We start from the raw sequence: 17,116 nt of genomic DNA, 5'->3' as shown, positions 1-17,116 counted from the left end.
GAGAGCAAGGGACACAGAGAGCGAGGGACACTTAGAGAGTGAAGGATACAGAGAGTGAGGGACACACTGAGAGAGTGTGGGACACAGAGAGCGAGTGACACAGAGAGCGCGAGGGGCACAGAGAGCGCGAGGGACACAGAGAGCGAGGGACACAGAGAGAGAGCGAGGGACACAGAGAGCGAGGGTCACAGAGAGCGAGGGACACACAGAGAGCGAGGGACACAGACAGAGCAAGGGACACAGAGAGAGTGAGGGACACAGAGAGTGAGGAACACAGAGAGCGAGGGAAACAGAGAGAGCGAGGGACACAGAGAGCGAGGGACACACAGAGAGAGTGAGCGACACAGAGAGTGTGGAACACAGAGAGCGAGGGACACAGAGAGAGCGAGGGACAAAGAGAGAGCGAGGGACACAGAGAGAGTGAGGGACACAGAGAGAGTGAGGGACACAGAGAGTGAGGAACACAGAGAGCGAGGGAAACACAGAGAGCGAGGGACACAGAGAGCGAGGGACACAGAGAGAGAGTGAGGGACACAGAGAGTGTGGAACACAGAGAGCGAGGGACACAGAGAGAGCGAGGGACACAGAGAGAGCGAGGGACACAGAGAGAGTGAGGGACACAGAGAGAGTGAGGGACACAGAGCGAGGGACACAGACAGAGCGAGGGACACAGACAGAGCGAGGGACACAGAGAGAGCGAGGGACACACAGAAAGGGATGGACAGAGAGAGAGTGAGGGACACAGAGAGAGCGAGTGACACAGAGAGAGCGAGAAAACAGAGAGCGAGGGACACAGCGAGCGAGGGACACACAGAGATAGCGAGGGACACAGAGTGAGGGACACACAGAGAGAGTGTGGGACACAGAGAGAGTGAATGACACAGAGAGAGAGTGTGGGACACAGAGAGTGAGGGACACACAGAGAGAGTGTGGGACACAGAGAGAGTGAGTGACACAGAGAGAGAGTGTGGGACACAGAGAGTGAGGGACACACAGACAGAGCCATGGACACAGAGAGCGAGGGACACACAGAGAGAGCGAGGGACACAGAGATCGAGGGACACACAGAGAGAGTGTGGGACACAGAGAGAGTGAGAGACACAGAGAGACTGAGGGACACAAGGAGAGCGAGCAACACAGAGAGAGCAAATGACACAGAGAGCGAGGGACACAGAGAGCAAGGGACACAGAGAGTGAGGGACACAGAGAGAGCGAGGGACCCAGAGGGAGCGAGGGACCCAGAGAGAGCGAGGGACGCAGAGAGCGCGAGGGACACAGAGAGTGAGGGACACAGAGAGAGTGAGGGGCACAGAGAGTGAGGGACACAGAGAGCGAGGGACACACAGAGAGAGCGAGAGACACAGAGAGTGAGGGACACAGAGAGAGTGAGTGACACAGAGAGCGAGGGTCACAGAGAGCAAGGGACACAGAGAGCGAGGGACACTTAGAGAGTGAAGGATACAGAGAGTGAGGGACACACTGAGAGAGTGTGGGACACAGAGAGCGAGTGACACAGAGAGCGCGAGGGGCACAGAGAGGGAGGGACACAGAGAGAGAGCGAGGGACACAGAGAGCGAGGGTCACAGAGAGCGAGGGACACACAGAGAGAGCGAGGGACACAGACAGAGCAAGGGACACAGAGAGAGTGAGGGACACAGAGAGTGAGGAACACAGAGAGCGAGGGAAACAGAGAGAGCGAGGGACACAGAGAGCGAGGGACACACAGAGAGAGTGAGCGACACAGAGAGTGTGGAACACAGAGAGCGAGGGACACAGAGAGAGCGAGGGACACAGAGAGAGTGAGGGACACAGAGAGAGCGAGGGACACAGAGAGAGTGAGGGACACAGAGCGAGGGACACAGACAGAGCGAGGGACACAGACAGAGCGAGGGACACAGAGAGAGCAAGGGACACACAGAAAAGGAGGGACACAGAGAGAGTAAGGGACACAGAGAGCGCGAGTGACACAGAGAGAGCGAGGACACAGAGAGCGAGGGACACAGAGAGCGAGGGACACACAGAGATAGCGAGGGACACAGAGAGTGAGGGACACACAGAGAGAGTGTGGGACACAGAGAGAGTGAGTGACACAGAGAGAGAGTGTGGGACACAGAGAGTGAGGGACACACAGACAGAGCCATGGACACAGAGAGAGCGAGGGAGACAGACAGCGAGGGAGACACAGAGAGAGCGAGGGACACAGAGAGCGAGGGACACACAGAGAGAGTGTGGTGCACAGAGAGAGTGAGAGACACAGAGAGATTGAGGGACACAGAGAGCGAGGGACACAGAGAGTGAGGGACACAGAGAGAGTGAGGGACCCAGAGGGAGCGAGGGACCCAGAGAGAGCGAGAGATGCAGAGAGTGCGAGGGACACAGAGAGTGAGGGACACAGAGAGAGTGAGGGGCACAGAGAGTGAGGGACACAGAGAGCGAGGGACACAGAGAGCGAGGGACACACAGAGAGAGCGAGAGACACAGAGTGAGGGACACAGAGAGAGTGAGGGACACAGAGAGCGAGGGACACAGAAAGAGTAAGGGACATAGAGAGTGAGGGCCACAGAGAGAGTGAGGGACAGAGAGTCAGTGAGGGACACAGAGAGAGTGAGGGTCACAGAGAGTGAGGGGCACAGAGAGAGTGAGGGACACAGAGAGCGAGGAACACAGAGAGTGAGGGACACAGAGAGAGTGAGGGACACCGAGAGTGAGCGACACAGGGAGAGCGAGGGATACAGAGAGAGGGAGGGACACAGAGAGAGCGATGGACACAGAGAGCGAGGGACACAGAGAGAGCAAAGGACACAGAGAGAGTGAAGGACACGGAGAGTGAGCGACACAGGGAGAGCGAGGGACACAGAGAGAGGGAGGGACACACAGAGAGTGTGGGACACAGAGAGCGAGGGACACAGAGAGTGTGGGACACAGAGAGTGTGGGACACAGAGAGCGAGGGACACAGAGAGCGAGTAGCACAGAGCATGAGGGACACAAAGAGTGAGGGACACAGAGAGCGAGGGACACAAATGGCAAGGGACACAGAGAGTGTCGGACACAGAGAGTGTGGGACACAGAGAGCGAGGGACACAGAGAGAGCGAAGGACACAGAGAGTGCGAGGGACACAGAGAGTGAGGGGCACAGAGAGCGAGGGACACAGAGAGAGCGAGGGACACAGAGAGAGCGAGGGACACACAGAGAGCGAGGGACACAGAGAGCGCGAGGGACACAGAGAGAGCGAGGGGCAGAGAGAGAGCAAGGGACACAGAGAGCCAGGGACACAGAGAGAGCGAGGGACACACAGCGAGCGAGGGACACAGAGAGAGCGAGGGGCAGAGAGAGAGCGAGGGACACAGGGAGCGAGGGACACAGAGAGCGAGGGACACAGAGAGCGAAGGACACAGAGAGCACGAGTGACACAGAGAGCGCGAGGGACACAGAGAGTGCGAGCGACACAGACACCGGGAGGGACACAGAGACCGCGAGGGACAGAGAGAGAGTGGGGGACACAGAGAGAGCGAGGGACACTTAGAGAGTGAAGGATACAGAGAGTGAAGGACACACTGAGAGAGTGTGGGACACAGAGAGCGAGTGACACAGAGAGCGCTAGGGACACAGAGAGCGCGAGGGACACAGCGAGCGAGGGACACAGAGAGTGTGGAACACAGAGAGAGTGAGGGACACAGAGAGAGCGAGGGACACAGAGAGAGCGAGGAACACTGAGAGCGAGGGACACTGAGAGCGAGGGACACACAGAGAGAGCGAGGGACACAGACAGAGCAAGGGACACAGAGAGAGCGAGGGACACAGAGAGAGAGCGAGGGACACAGACAGAGCAAGGGACACAGAGAGAGCGAGGGACACAGAGAGAGCGAGCGACACAGAGAGCGCGAGGGACACAGAGAGAGCGAGGGACATAGAGAGCGAGGGACACAGAGAGAGCGAGGGGCACAGAGAGCGAGGGACACAGAGAGCGAGGGACACAGAGAGCGAGGGACACACAGAGAGAGCGAGGGACACAGAGAGAGTGAGGGACACAGAGAGTGAGGAACACAGAGAGCGAGGGAAACAGAGAGAGCGAGGGACACAGTAAGCGAGGGACACACAGAGAGAGTGAGGGACACAGAGAGTGTGGAACACAGAGAGCGAGGGACACAGAGAGAGCGAGGGACACAGAGAGAGCGAGGGACACAGAGAGAGTGAGGGACACAGAGCGAGGGACACACACAGAGCGAGGGACACAAAGAGAGCGAGGGACACAGAGAGAGCGAGGGACACAGAGAGAGTGAGGGACACAGAGCGAGGGACACACACAGAGCGAGGGACACAAAGAGAGCGAGGGACACAGAGAGAGCGAGGGACACAGAGAGAGTGAGGGACACAGAGAGAGGGACACAGACAGAGCGAGGGACACAGACAGAGCGAGGGACACAAAGAGCGAGCGACACAGAGCACGAGGGACACAGAGAACGAGGGACACAGAGAGTGAGGGAAACAGAGAGTGAGGGACACAGAGTGAACGAGGGACACAGAGAGTGAGGCACACAGAGAGCGAGGGACCCAGAGAGCGATTAACACAGAGAACGAGCGACACAGAGAGTGAGGGACACAGTGCACGAGGGACACAGAGAGCGCGAGGGACACAGCGAGCCATGGGACACACAGAAAGGGAGGGACACAGAGAGACCGAGGGTCACAGACCGAGGGACACTGAGAGAGCGAGGGACACAGAGAGAGCGATGGACACAGAGAGAGCAAGGGACACAGAGAGCAAGGGACACAGCGAGAGCGAGGGAAACAGAGAGAGCGAGGGACACAGAGAGAGCGAGGGACACAGAGAGAGCGAGGGACACAGCGAGAGCGAGGGACACAGCGAGAGCGAGGGACACAGCTAGAGCGAGGGACACAGAGAGAGCGAGGGACACATGGAGGAAGAGGGACACAGAGAGAGCGAGGGAAACAGAGAGAGCATGGGACACAGAGAGCGCGAGGGACACAGCGTGAGCGAGGGACACACAGAAAGGGAGGGACACAGACAGAGCGAGGGTCACAGACCGAGCTACACAGAGAGCGCGAGGGACACAGAGTGAGCGAGTGACATAAAGAGCGAGGGACACAGAGCACGAGGGACACAGAGAGCGAGGGACACAGAGAGCGATTAACACAGAGAACGAGGGTCCCAGAGAGTGAGGGACACAGAGAGAGCGAGGGACACAGAGAGAGCGAGGGACACAGACCGAGGGACACAGAGAGAGCGAGGGACACAGAGAAAGTGAGGGACACACAGAAAGAGAGGGACACAGAGAGAGTGGGGGACACCGAGAGATCGAGGGACACAGAGAGAGCGAGGGGCACAGAGAGTGAGGGACACAGAGAGCGAGCGACACAGAGAGCGAAGGGCACAGAGAGGGAGGGGCACAGAGAGCAAGGGACACAGAGAGCGAGGGACACAGAGAGCGAGGGGCACAGAGAGCGAGGGACACACAGAGAGAGCGAGTGACACAGACAAAGCCAGGGACACAGAGAGAGCGAGGGACAAACAGTAAGGGAGGGACACAGAGAGAGTGAGGGACACAGAGAGAGCGAGGGACACAGAGAGAGCGGGGGACACAGAGAGAGTGAGGGGCACAGAGAGAACGAGGGACACAGAGAGCGCGAGGGACACAGAGAGCACGAGGGACACAGAGAGCGATGGACAGAGAGAGAGAGAGAGTGAGGGACACAGAGAGTGAGGGTCACAGAGAGAGTGAGGGACCCAGAGGGAGCGAGGGACCCAGAGGGAGCGAGGGACGCAGAGAGAGCGAGGGACACAGAGAGAGCGAGGGACACACAGAAAGGGAGGGACACACAGAAAGGGAGGGAGACAGAGAGAGTGAGGGACACCGAGAGAGCGAGGGACACAGAGAGAGCGAGGGGCACAGAGAGCGAGGGTCACAGAGAGCGAGGGACACAGAGAGAGCGTGGGACACAGAGAGCGAGGGACAGAGAGAGAGAGGGAGAGGGACACAGAGAGAGTGAGGGATACAGAGAGAGCGAGGGGCACAGAGAGCGAGGGGCACAGAGAGCGAGGGACACTAGAGAGAGCGAGTGACACAGACAAAGCCAGGGACACAGAGAGAGCAAGGGACACAGAGAGCGAGGGACACAGAGAGAACGAGGGACACAGAGAGAGCGAGGGACACAGCGAGAGCGAGGGACACAGAGAGAACGAGGGTCACAGAGAGAGCGAGGGGCACAGAGAGAGCGAGGGACACAGAGAGAGTGAGGGACACAGAGAGAGTGAGGGACACAGAGAGTGAGGGACACAGACCGAGGGACACAGACAGAGTGAGGGACACAGAGAGAGCGAGGGGCACAGAGAGAGACAGGGACACAGAGAGAGTGAGCGACACACAGAAAGGGAGGGACACTTAGAGAGTGAGGGACACAGAGAGTGCGAGGGACACACAGAAAGGGAGGGACACAGAGAGAGCGAGGGACACAGCGAGAGCGAGGGACACAGAGAGAACGAGGGTCACAGAGAGAGCGAGGGGCACAGAGAGAGCGAGGGACACAGAGAGAGTGAGGGATACAGAGAGAGTGAGGGACACAGAGAGAGCGAGGGACACACAGAAAGGGAGAGACACAGAGAGAGTGAGGTACACAGAGAGAGCGAGGGGCACAGAGAGAGACAGGGACACAGAGAGAGTGAGCGACACACAGAAAGGGAGGGACACTTAGAGAGTGAGAGACACAGAGAGTGCGAGGGACACACAGAAAGGGAGGGACACAGAGAGAGCGAGGGTCACAGAGAGCGAGGGACACAGAGAGAGCGAGGGACACAGAGAGCGAGGGCCACACAGAGAGAGTGTGGGACACAGAGAGAGCGAGGGACACACAGAAAGGGAGGGACACAGAGAGAGCGAGGGACACAGAGAGCGAGGGACACAGAGGGAGCGAGGGACACAGAGAGCGAGGGACACAGAGAGAGCGAGGGACACAGACAAAACCAGGGACACAGAGAGAGCGAGGGACACACAGAAAGAGAGGGACACAGAGAGAGTGAGGGACACAGAGAGAGCGAGGGCCACAGAGAGCGAGGGGCACAGAGAGCGAGGGGGACAGAGAGTGAGGGACACACAGAGAGAGCGAGTGACACAGACAAAGCCAGGGACACAGAGAGAGCGAGGGGCACAGAGAGAGCGAGGGTCACAGAGAGTGAGGGACACAGAGAGAGCGAGGGGCACAGAGAGTGAGGGACACAGAGAGAGCGAGGGACACAGAGAGATCGAGGGACACAGACCGAGGGACACAGAGAGAGCGAGGGACACAGAGAGAGTGAGGGACACACAGAAAGGGAGGGACACAGAGTGAGTGAGGGACACAGAGAGAGCGAGGGACACAGAGAGAGCGAGGGGCACAGAGAGTGAGGGACACAGAGAGAGCGAGGGACACAGAGAGCGAGGGGCACAGAGAGCGAGGGACACAGAGAGCGAGGGACACAGAGAGCGATGGACACAGAGAGCGATGGACACACAGAAAGAGCGAGTGAAACAGAGAGAGCGAGGGGCACAGAGAGTGAGGGACACAGAGAGAGCGAGGGACACAGAGAGAGCGAGGGGCACAGAGAATGATGGACACAGAGAGCGAGGGACACAGAGAGAGCGAGGGACAGACAGAAAGGGAGGGACACAGAGAGAACGAGGGACACAGAAAGCGCGAGGGACACAGAGAGCACGAGGGACACAGAGAGCGATGGACAGAGAGAGAGGGACACAGAGAGAGAGGGGCACTGAGAGAGAGACAGAGAGACAGGGACACAGAGACTGAGGGACACAGAGAAAGAGGGACACAAAGTGAGAGGGACTGAGAGAGAGGGACAGTGAGGAACGCAGCGAGAGAGAGTGGGACAGAGGGAGAGAGTGGGACACAGCGAGAGAGACAAAGAGAGGGGGACACATGGAGGGAGAGGGACACATGGAGGGAGAGGGACACAGAGAGAGCGAGGGACACAGAGAGAGCAAGGGACACAGCGAGAGCGAGGGACACAGAGAGAGCGAGGGACACAGAGAGAGCGAGGGACACAGAGAGTGAGGGACACAGAGAGTGAGGGACACAGGGAGAGCAAGGGACCCAGAGAGAGCGAGGGACACAGAGAGTGAGGGACACAGAGAGCGCGAGGGACACAGAGAGAGCAAGGGACGCAGAGAGAGTGAGGGACACATGGAGGGAGAGGGACACAGCGAAAGCGAGGGACACAGAGAGAGCGAGGGACACAGAGAGAGCGAGGGACGCAGAGAGAGCGAGGGACACATGGAGGGAGAGGGACACAGCGAGAGCGAGGGACACAGAGAGAGCGAGGGACACAGAGAGCGAGGGACACAGAGAGCGAAGGACACAGAGAGCAAGGGACACAGTGAGAGCGAGGGACACAAAGAGAGTGAGGGACACAGCGAGAGCGTGGGACACAGAGAGAGCGAGGGACACATGGAGGGAGAGGGACACAGTGAGAGCGATGGACACAGAGAGAGCGAGGGACACACAGAGCGAGGAACACAGCAAGAGCGAAGGACCCAGCGAGAGCGAGGGACACAGAGAGAGCGATGGGCACATGGAGGGAGAGGGACACAGAGAGAGCGAGGGACACAGAGAGAGCGAGGGACACAGAGAGAGCGAGGGACACATGGAGGGAGAGGGACACAGAGAGCGCGATGGACACAGAGAGAGTGAGGGACACAGAGAGCAAGGGACACAGAGAGCAAGGGACACAGCGAGAGCGAGGGACACAGAGAGAGCGAGGGACACAGAGAGAGCGAGGGACACAGCGACAGCGAGGGACACAGCTAGAGCGAGGGACACAGAGAGAGCGAGGGACACATGGAGGAAGAGGGACACAGAGAGAGCGAGGGACACAGAGAGAGCGAGGGACACAGAGAGAGCGAGGGACACAGAGAGTGAGGGACACAGAAAGCAAGGGACACAGCGAGAGAGAGAGAGTGACACAACGAGAGAGAGGGGGACACAGAGAGAGCAAGGGGCACAGAGAGCAAGGGACACAGCGAGAGAGAGGGACACAACGAGAGAGAGGGGGACACAGCGGGAGGGACGGGTACACGGCGAGAGAGTGAGGGACACAGCGAGAGAGAGAGGGACACAGCGAGTGAGAGAGGAGCACACCGAGTGAGGGAGGGACACAGCGAGTGAGAGAGGAGCACACCGAGAGAGAGAGGGGCACAGCGAGAGAGAGAGGAGCACACCGAGTGAGGGAGGGACACAGCGAGAGAGAGTGGGACGCAGCGAGAGAGAGTGAGGGACGCAGCGAGAGAGAGAGGGGGACACAGCGAGAGAGAGTGGGACAGCACGGTAGCATTGTGGATAGCACAATTGTTTCACAGCTCCAGGATCCCAGGTTCGATTCCGGCTTGGGTCACTCTCTGTGCGGAGTCTGCACATCCTCCCCGTGTGTGCGTGGGTTTCCTCCGGGTGCTCCGGTTTCCTCCCACAGTCCAAAGATGTGCAGGTTAGGTGGATTGGCCATGATAAATTGCCCTTCGTGTCCAAAATTGCCCTTAGCGTTGTGGGGTTACTGGGTTATGGGGATAGGGTGGCGGTGTTGACCTTGGGTGGGGTGCTCTTTCCAAGAGCCGGTGCAGACTCGATGGGCCGAATGGCCACCTTCTGCACTGTAAATTCTATGATAATCTATGACACAGCGAAAGAGAGAGAGGGACACAGCGAGAGAGCGGGGAACACAGCGAGAGAGAGGGGTACACAGCGAGAGGGACGGGTACACAGCGAGAGAGAGAGGGACACAGCGAGTGAGCGAGGAACACAGCGAGAGAGAGAGAGGGGGACACAGCGAGAGAGCGGGGAACACAACGAGAGAGAGGGGGACACAGCGAGAGGGACGGGTACACAGCGAGAGAGAGAGGGACACAGTGAGAGAGAGAGGGACACAGCGAGTGAGCGAGGAACACAGCGAGAGAGAGAGAGGGGGACACAGCGAGAGAGAGAGGGACACAGCGAGAGAGAGAGGGACACAGCGAGTGAGCGAGGAACACAGCGAGAGAGAGGGGGACACAACGAGAGGGACGGGTACACAGCGAGAGAGAGAGGTACACAGCGAGTGAGCGAGGAACACAGCGAGAGAGAGAGAGGGGGACACAGCGAGAGAGAGAGGGACACAGCGAGAGAGAGAGGGACACAGCGAGAGAGAGGGGGACACAGCGAGTGAGCGAGGAACACAGCGAGAGAGAGAGAGGGGGACACAGCGAGAGGGACGGGTACACAGCGAGAGAGAGAGGGACACAGCGAGAGAGAGGGGTACACAGCGAGAGGGACGGGTACACAGCGAGAGAGGGAGGGACACAGCGAGTGAGCGAGGAACACAGCGAGAGAGAGGGGTACACAGCGAGAGGGACGGGTACACAGCGAGAGAGAGAGGGACACAGCGAGTGAGCGAGGAACACAGCGAGAGCGAGGGGTACACAGCGAGAGGGACGGGTACACAGCGAGAGAGAGAGGGACACAGCGAGTGAGCGAGGAACACAGCGAGAGAGAGAGAGGGGGACACAGCGAGAGAGAGGGGTACACAGCGAGAGGGACGGGTACACAGCGAGAGAGGGAGGGACACAGCGAGTGAGCGAGGAACACAGCGAGGGAGAGAGAGAGGGGGACACAGCGAGAGGGACGGGTCCACAACGAGAGAGAGAGGGACACAGCGAGAGAGCAAGGAACACAGCGAGAGAGAGAGGGACACAGCGAGAGAGAGGGGTACACAGCGAGAGGGACGGGTACACAGCGAGAGAGAGAGGGACACAGCGAGAGAGCAAGGAACACAGCGAGAGATAGGGGGACACAGCGAGAGAGAGAGGGACGCAGCGAGAGAGCGGGGAACACAACGAGAGAGAGGGGGACACAGCGAGAGGGACGGGTACACAGCGAGAGAGAGAGGGACACAGTGAGAGAGAGAGGGACACAGCGAGTGAGCGAGGAACACAGCGAGAGAGAGAGAGGGGGACACAGCGAGAGAGAGAGGGACACAGCGAGAGAGAGAGGGGCACAGCGAGTGAGCGAGGAACACAGCGAGAGAGAGGGGGACACAACGAGAGGGACGGGTACACAGCGAGAGAGAGAGGGACACAGCGAGAGAGCGAGGAACACAGCGAGAGGGACGGGTACACAGCGAGAGGGACGGGTACACAGCGAGTGAGCGAGGAACACAGCGAGAGAGAGAGAGGGGGACACAGCGAGAGAGAGAGGGACACAGCGAGAGAGAGAGGGACACAGCGAGAGAGAGGGGGACACAGCGAGTGAGCGAGGAACACAGCGAGAGAGAGAGAGGGGGACACAGCGAGAGGGACGGGTACACAGCGAGAGAGAGAGGGACACAGCGAGAGAGCAAGGAACACGGCGAGAGAGAGAGAGGGGGACACAGCGAGAGAGAGAGGGGTACACAGCGAGAGGGACGGGTACACAGCGAGAGAGAGAGGGACACAGCGAGTGAGCGAGGAACACAGCGAGAGCGAGGGGTACACAGCGAGAGGGACGGGTACACAGCGAGAGAGAGAGGGACACAGCGAGTGAGCGAGGAACACAGCGAGAGCGAGGGGTACACAGCGAGAGGGACGGGTACACAGCGAGAGAGAGAGGGACACAGCGAGTGAGCGAGGAACACAGCGAGAGAGAGAGAGGGGGACACAGCGAGAGAGAGGGGTACACAGCGAGAGGGACGGGTACACAGCGAGAGAGGGAGGGACACAGCGAGTGAGCGAGGAACACAGCGAGAGAGAGAGAGAGGGGGACACAGCGAGAGGGACGGGTACACAGCGAGAGAGAGAGGGACACAGCGAGAGAGCAAGGAACACAGCGAGAGATAGGGGGACACAGCGAGAGAGAGAGGGACGCAGCGAGAGAGAGAAGGGGACACATCGAGAGGGACGGGTACACAACTAGAGAGAGAGGGACACAGCGAGAGAGCGAGGAACACGTCGAGAGAGACAGAGAGAGCGAGGGACACAAAGAGCGAGGGGCACAGAGCACGAGGAACACAGAGAGCGAGGGGCACAGGGAGTGAGGGAAACAAAGAGTGAGGGACACAGATAGAACGAGGGACACAGAGAGCGATTAACACAGAGAACGAGGGACACAGAGAGTGAGGGACACAGTGCACGAGGGACACAGAGAGCGCGAGGGACTCAGAGAGCCCGAGGGACACACAGAAAGGGAGGGACACAGACAGAGCGAGGGTCACAGACCGAGGGACACAGAGAGAGCGAGGGACACAGAGAGAGCGATGGACACAGAGAGAGCGAGGGACACAGAGAGCAAGGGACACAGAGAGCGAGGGACACAGAGAGAGCGAGGGACACAGAGAGAGCGAGGGACACAGCGAGAGCGAGGGACACAGCTAGAGCGAGGGACACAGAGAGAGCGAGGGACACATGGAGGAAGAGGGACACAGAGAGAGCGAGGGACACAGAGAGAGCGAGGGACACAGAGAGTGAGGGACACAGAGAGCAAGGGACACAGCGAGAGAGAGAGAGGGACACAACGAGAGAGATGGTGACACAGAGAGAACAAGGGACACAGAGAGCAAGGGACACAGAGAGCAAGGGACACAGCGAGAGAGCGAGGGACACAACGAGAGAGAGGGGGACATAGCGAGAGAGAGTGGGACGCAGCGAGAGAGAGTGAGGGGCGCAGCGAGAGAGAGAGGGGGACACATCGAGAGGGACGGGTACACAGCGAGAGAGAGAGGGACACAGCGAGAGAGCGAGGAACACAGCAAGAGAGACAGAGAGCGAGGGACACAAAGAGCGAGGGACACAGAGCACAAGGGACACAGAGAGCGAGGGACACAGAGAGTGAGGGAAACAGAGAGTGAGGGACACAGAGAGAACGAGGGACACAGAGAGTGAGGGACACAGTGCACGAGGGACACAGAGAGCGCGAGGGATACAGAGAGCCCGAGGGACACACAGAAAGGGAGGGACACAGACAGAGCGAGGGTCACAGACCGAGGGACACTGAGAGAGCGAGGGACACAGAGAGAGCGTGGGACACAGAGAGAGCGAGGGACACACAGAAAGGGAGGGACACAGAGAGAGTGAGGGACACAGAGAGAGCGAGGGACACAGAGAGATCGAGGGACACAGAGAGCGAGGGACACACAGGGCGAGGGACACACAGAGAGAGCAAGGGACACAGACAGAGCCAGGGACACAGAGAGAGCAAGGGACATAGAGAGCGAGGGACACACAGAGAGAGCGAGGAACACAGAGAGTGAGGAACACAGAGAGCGAGGGAAACAGAGAGAGCGAGGGACACAGAGAGAGCGAGGGACACAGAGAGTGAGGGACACAGAGAGAGTGAGGGACACAGACCGAGGGACACAGACAGAGCGAGGGGCACAGAGAGAGCGAGGGACGCAGAGAGAGCGAGGGACACAGAGAGTGAGGGACACAGAGAGCAAGGGACACAGCGAGAGAGAGAGAGGGGGACAGGGAGAGAGCAAGGGACAAAGAGAGCAAGGGACACAGAGAGCAAGGGACACAGCGAGAGAGAGAGGGACACAACGAGAGAGAGGGGGACACAGCGAGAGGGACGGGTACACGACGAGAGAGTGAGGGACACAGCGAGAGAGAGAGGGACACAGCGAGTGAGAGAGGACCACAGCGAGAGAGAGAGGGGCACAGCGAGAGAGAGAGGAGCACACCGAGTGAGGGAGGGACACAGCGAGAGAGAGTGGGACAGCACGGTAGCCTTGTGGATAGCACAATTGTTTCACAGCTCCAGGGTCCCAGGTTCGATTCCGGCTTGGGTCACTCTCTGTGCGGAGTCTGCACATCCTCCCCGTGTCTGCGTGGGTTTCCTCCGGGTGCTCCGGTTTCCTCCCACAGTCCAAAGATGTGCAGGTTAGGTGGATTGGCCATGATAAATTGCCCTTAGTGTCCAAAATTGCCCTTAGCGTTGTGGGGTTACTGGGTTATGGGGATAGGGTGGCGGTGTTGACCTTGGGTGGCGTGCTCTTTCCAAGAGCTGGTGCAGACTCGATGGGCCGAATGGCCACCTTCTGCACTGTAAATTCTATGATAATCTATGACACAGCGAAAGAGAGAGAGGGACACAGCGAGAGAGCGGGGTACACAGCGAGAGAGAGGGGGACACAGCGAGAAGGACGTGTACACAGCGAGAGGGAGAGGGCCACAGCGAGTGAGCGAGGAACACAGCGAGAGAGAGAGAGGGGGACACAGCGAGAGGGACGGGTACACAGCAAGAGAGAGAGGGACACAGCAAGAGAGCGAGGAACACAGCGAGAGAGAGGGGGACACAGCGAGAGAGAGAGGGAAGCAGCGAGAGAGAGTGAGGGACGCAGCGAGAGAGAGGGGGACACAGCGAGAGGGACGGGTACACAGCGCGAGAGAGAAGGACACAGCGAGAGAGCGAGGAACACAGCGAGAGAGACAGCGAGACGGGGACACATAGAGGGAGAGGGACACAGAGAGAGTGAGACAGATAGAAAGGTACGCAGTGAAAGAGAGGGATAGAGTGAGATAGAAGGACACAGACAGCGAGAGAGGGGGACACAGAGGGAGAGAGGGATACAGAGAGGGACAGTGAGAGGTGGGCACACAGACAGAGTAAGGGACACACACACAGAAAGAGGTACACAGCGGGTCAGGATCTGAGGTTTCGGAGGCGTGAGTGGGTCAGGGATTGAGAGTTAGGGGACATGAGGGTGTGAGGGTGTGAGGGTGCCAGGACGTGAGGCAGTCAGAACATTGGGGTTATTAAACTGACCGTTTTCATTGAATCCAAATTTTTTCATTACAAATTCTAATCTCAGGAATTGACATCAGAGGATTTCAGTGAAAAATCCCATTGATCCTCACTGAACCACACCGAGGGGGGCATTCCTCACAGAAAGTCGGGGGTGGGGTCTGCACACAGGTCACTGAGGAGATCTCAGTCCAAACTGTTTCTAATCATTTCCCAATACTATTTTAAATTACGATTCAATCCTATTGGAGGGGAGTGAGTGAGAGATATGGCAGATGCAGTACAACGTGGATAAATGTGATGTTATCCACTTGGGTAGAGAAAATAAGAACGTCCCTGTCTAATAATTACATTTAATCCAATTTTTTCTGTCCTGCTCAGTGAACAACACTGGTGTGGGGAAGGCCAAGGGTTAGCTGAAGTCACATTCTGTGTGTGTGGGGCTGAGCAGCAAGGAGATCAGTATCTCTTGGCCTGCATTTACATGTCAATAGAGAGCTGTGTTCTGAGACAGACATTCCACACATGGCAGAGACTAGGGGTGGAGTCTGCTCACAGCTCACTGAGGATATATCTGTGTCTGAGGGACTTCAGTTCACAAACCAAAAACTCACTACACTCAAAACATTACCCCTCTGCTTCAGTGTGTGTGTGTGTGTGTGTCGCTGGGTGTGTCAATCTGCCTGTTTTGAGCTGTGCATTTTGGCTGTTGACATGTTACTGATTGACTCGAGATTGGAGATGTTGAACTCCTGTTGTGCTGTTTTGAATATTTTATTAAAATGTCCCTGTTATTGCCTTTATAATCAATGTTATCTCCTTTTTTTCTCCAGAGGCGTTTTTATTTGGAGAACTGGAAGGAAGTCGGGAATCCAGTGAGGAGGACGAGGGAGGGTGAATTCTTCCCGAGGGAGCGCTGGCTGAGGCCTGTTCCGCAGGCTTCACCCGGGTTATTACCCTGACTGAGGTTTAATTTTAATATTGGAGGGATCAAAAAGAGTGAGGGAGGGAAGGAGACAGAAATATGTATAAGAGGGATAGAGAGACAGCGAGAAACACAAGAGAAGGGGATTTTCACAGTAACTTCATTGCAGTATTAATGTCAGCCTAATTGTGACAATAAAAAGATTTTGAGTATTAATTGTCTCTCAATCTTTTTTAACCTCTGGTTGAAAGCTGTGACTTATTTGTATTCGGATGTTGCTGAGGGGTTGTAAAACTGAAAAGGGGACCCTGGGCTCTCGCTGTATGAAATAGTTTCAATCTTTTCCTGTGGTTTAGTTAATTTTCTCCCTCTTTTTCCCAGGAATTTGAATTTTGAAAGACTGCAATGTGAGCAGGAATCTTTGGGTAAGGGTATTTCTCCCGAGCATGGATGGATGGACTGAGGCCTACTCCACAGGCCGCACTCACGTGAGTTGTCTCTTTATTGCAGCCCCGGCCTTGCACTTAGACACAAACACATTAAACCTTAGGTGGGCGGCAAAGAGTAAAATACAAATCTGGAATATGAAGCTGTCTAATTTTGTTCCAAAATAACAGGGGTTATATTAATTCTGAGCGTCCCAGGGGTGGGGGTATGGGGTGCGGTGTGTGTGTGGGGAGGGGGGGGGGCATTTCACTGTTTCAGCCACTCTCTGTAATCTGGTAGAGAGAGAGAGAGAAATCTCAGATCAGAAACTCTGAACTCAATTTTGAAAGTGGTCATCATTTGTTGGGCTCTCCCTGTGCCCAGGTTGCCGGCATAATTCACAAAATTAACGATAGTGGGGGTCACTTTTAAATGAACCCATTGACTGTAAAGTAATCTCGATTGCCCGGAATTAAAGTCCCTTGACTTGAAGCGGGTCTAATTCTGGAATGAAGCCTGTATTTTAGGCCGAGGCACAAGTATGAGAGTGAAATTAAATTCGCAGGAGGTCATTTGAATTCAGTTTGCTGTGGTTGTGAATGTTGGATTCCTGTGTGTGACCCTGTCTCTCTCTCTCTTTCTCCTTCCCAACTATTAGGATGATAGAAAGAGAGAGAGAGAGAAGTACAGAAAAGAGTGTGGGGCTGGGGGGTAATAGAGATTAGAGAGAGGGAGAGGAGAAAGACAGATGGTGGAGGGAGAGGGAGGTCGTGAAAAAGAGAGGCTTTCTCTCCCTTTCTGTCTTTCTTCCATTCTTGCCCCTCTCTCTCTCTCTCTCTGTCTCCCCAGCTTTCTGCCACTATCTGTCCATTTCTCTCCAGCTTTTTAGTGTCTCTTTAAACCTTTAATCTAAGAAAACCACCCCACAAACTGCAATGGGGAGTCTCATCACATCTTTCTGGGGATACCCTGATTAGAGAAACAAATAGAACTAAATGCTGGGAGGCTGATG

General features: G+C 57.1%; 1 long non-coding RNA gene across 6 annotated transcripts in view; it reads left to right on the top strand.

Annotated features, from left to right (window-relative positions):
• The window catches only part of LOC140405770 (uncharacterized), a 99,165-nt gene that overhangs the window by 60,409 nt on the left and 21,640 nt on the right, over positions 1-17,116 (top strand). Inside the window, exons 1-3 of one of the 6 annotated variants that reach the window (XR_011938750.1) lie at positions 14,929-15,050; positions 15,587-15,720; positions 16,060-16,166. This is a non-coding gene — a long non-coding RNA (uncharacterized lncRNA). The other 5 variants (XR_011938748.1, XR_011938751.1, XR_011938749.1 and 2 more) reach the window with 5 other exon arrangements.

The sequence above is a fragment of the Scyliorhinus torazame genome, unplaced genomic scaffold (assembly GCF_047496885.1).
Source record: "Scyliorhinus torazame isolate Kashiwa2021f unplaced genomic scaffold, sScyTor2.1 scaffold_210, whole genome shotgun sequence".
NCBI classification, from domain to species: domain Eukaryota; kingdom Metazoa; phylum Chordata; class Chondrichthyes; order Carcharhiniformes; family Scyliorhinidae; genus Scyliorhinus; species Scyliorhinus torazame.
This window is presented reverse-complemented; position numbering and strand designations above follow the sequence as displayed.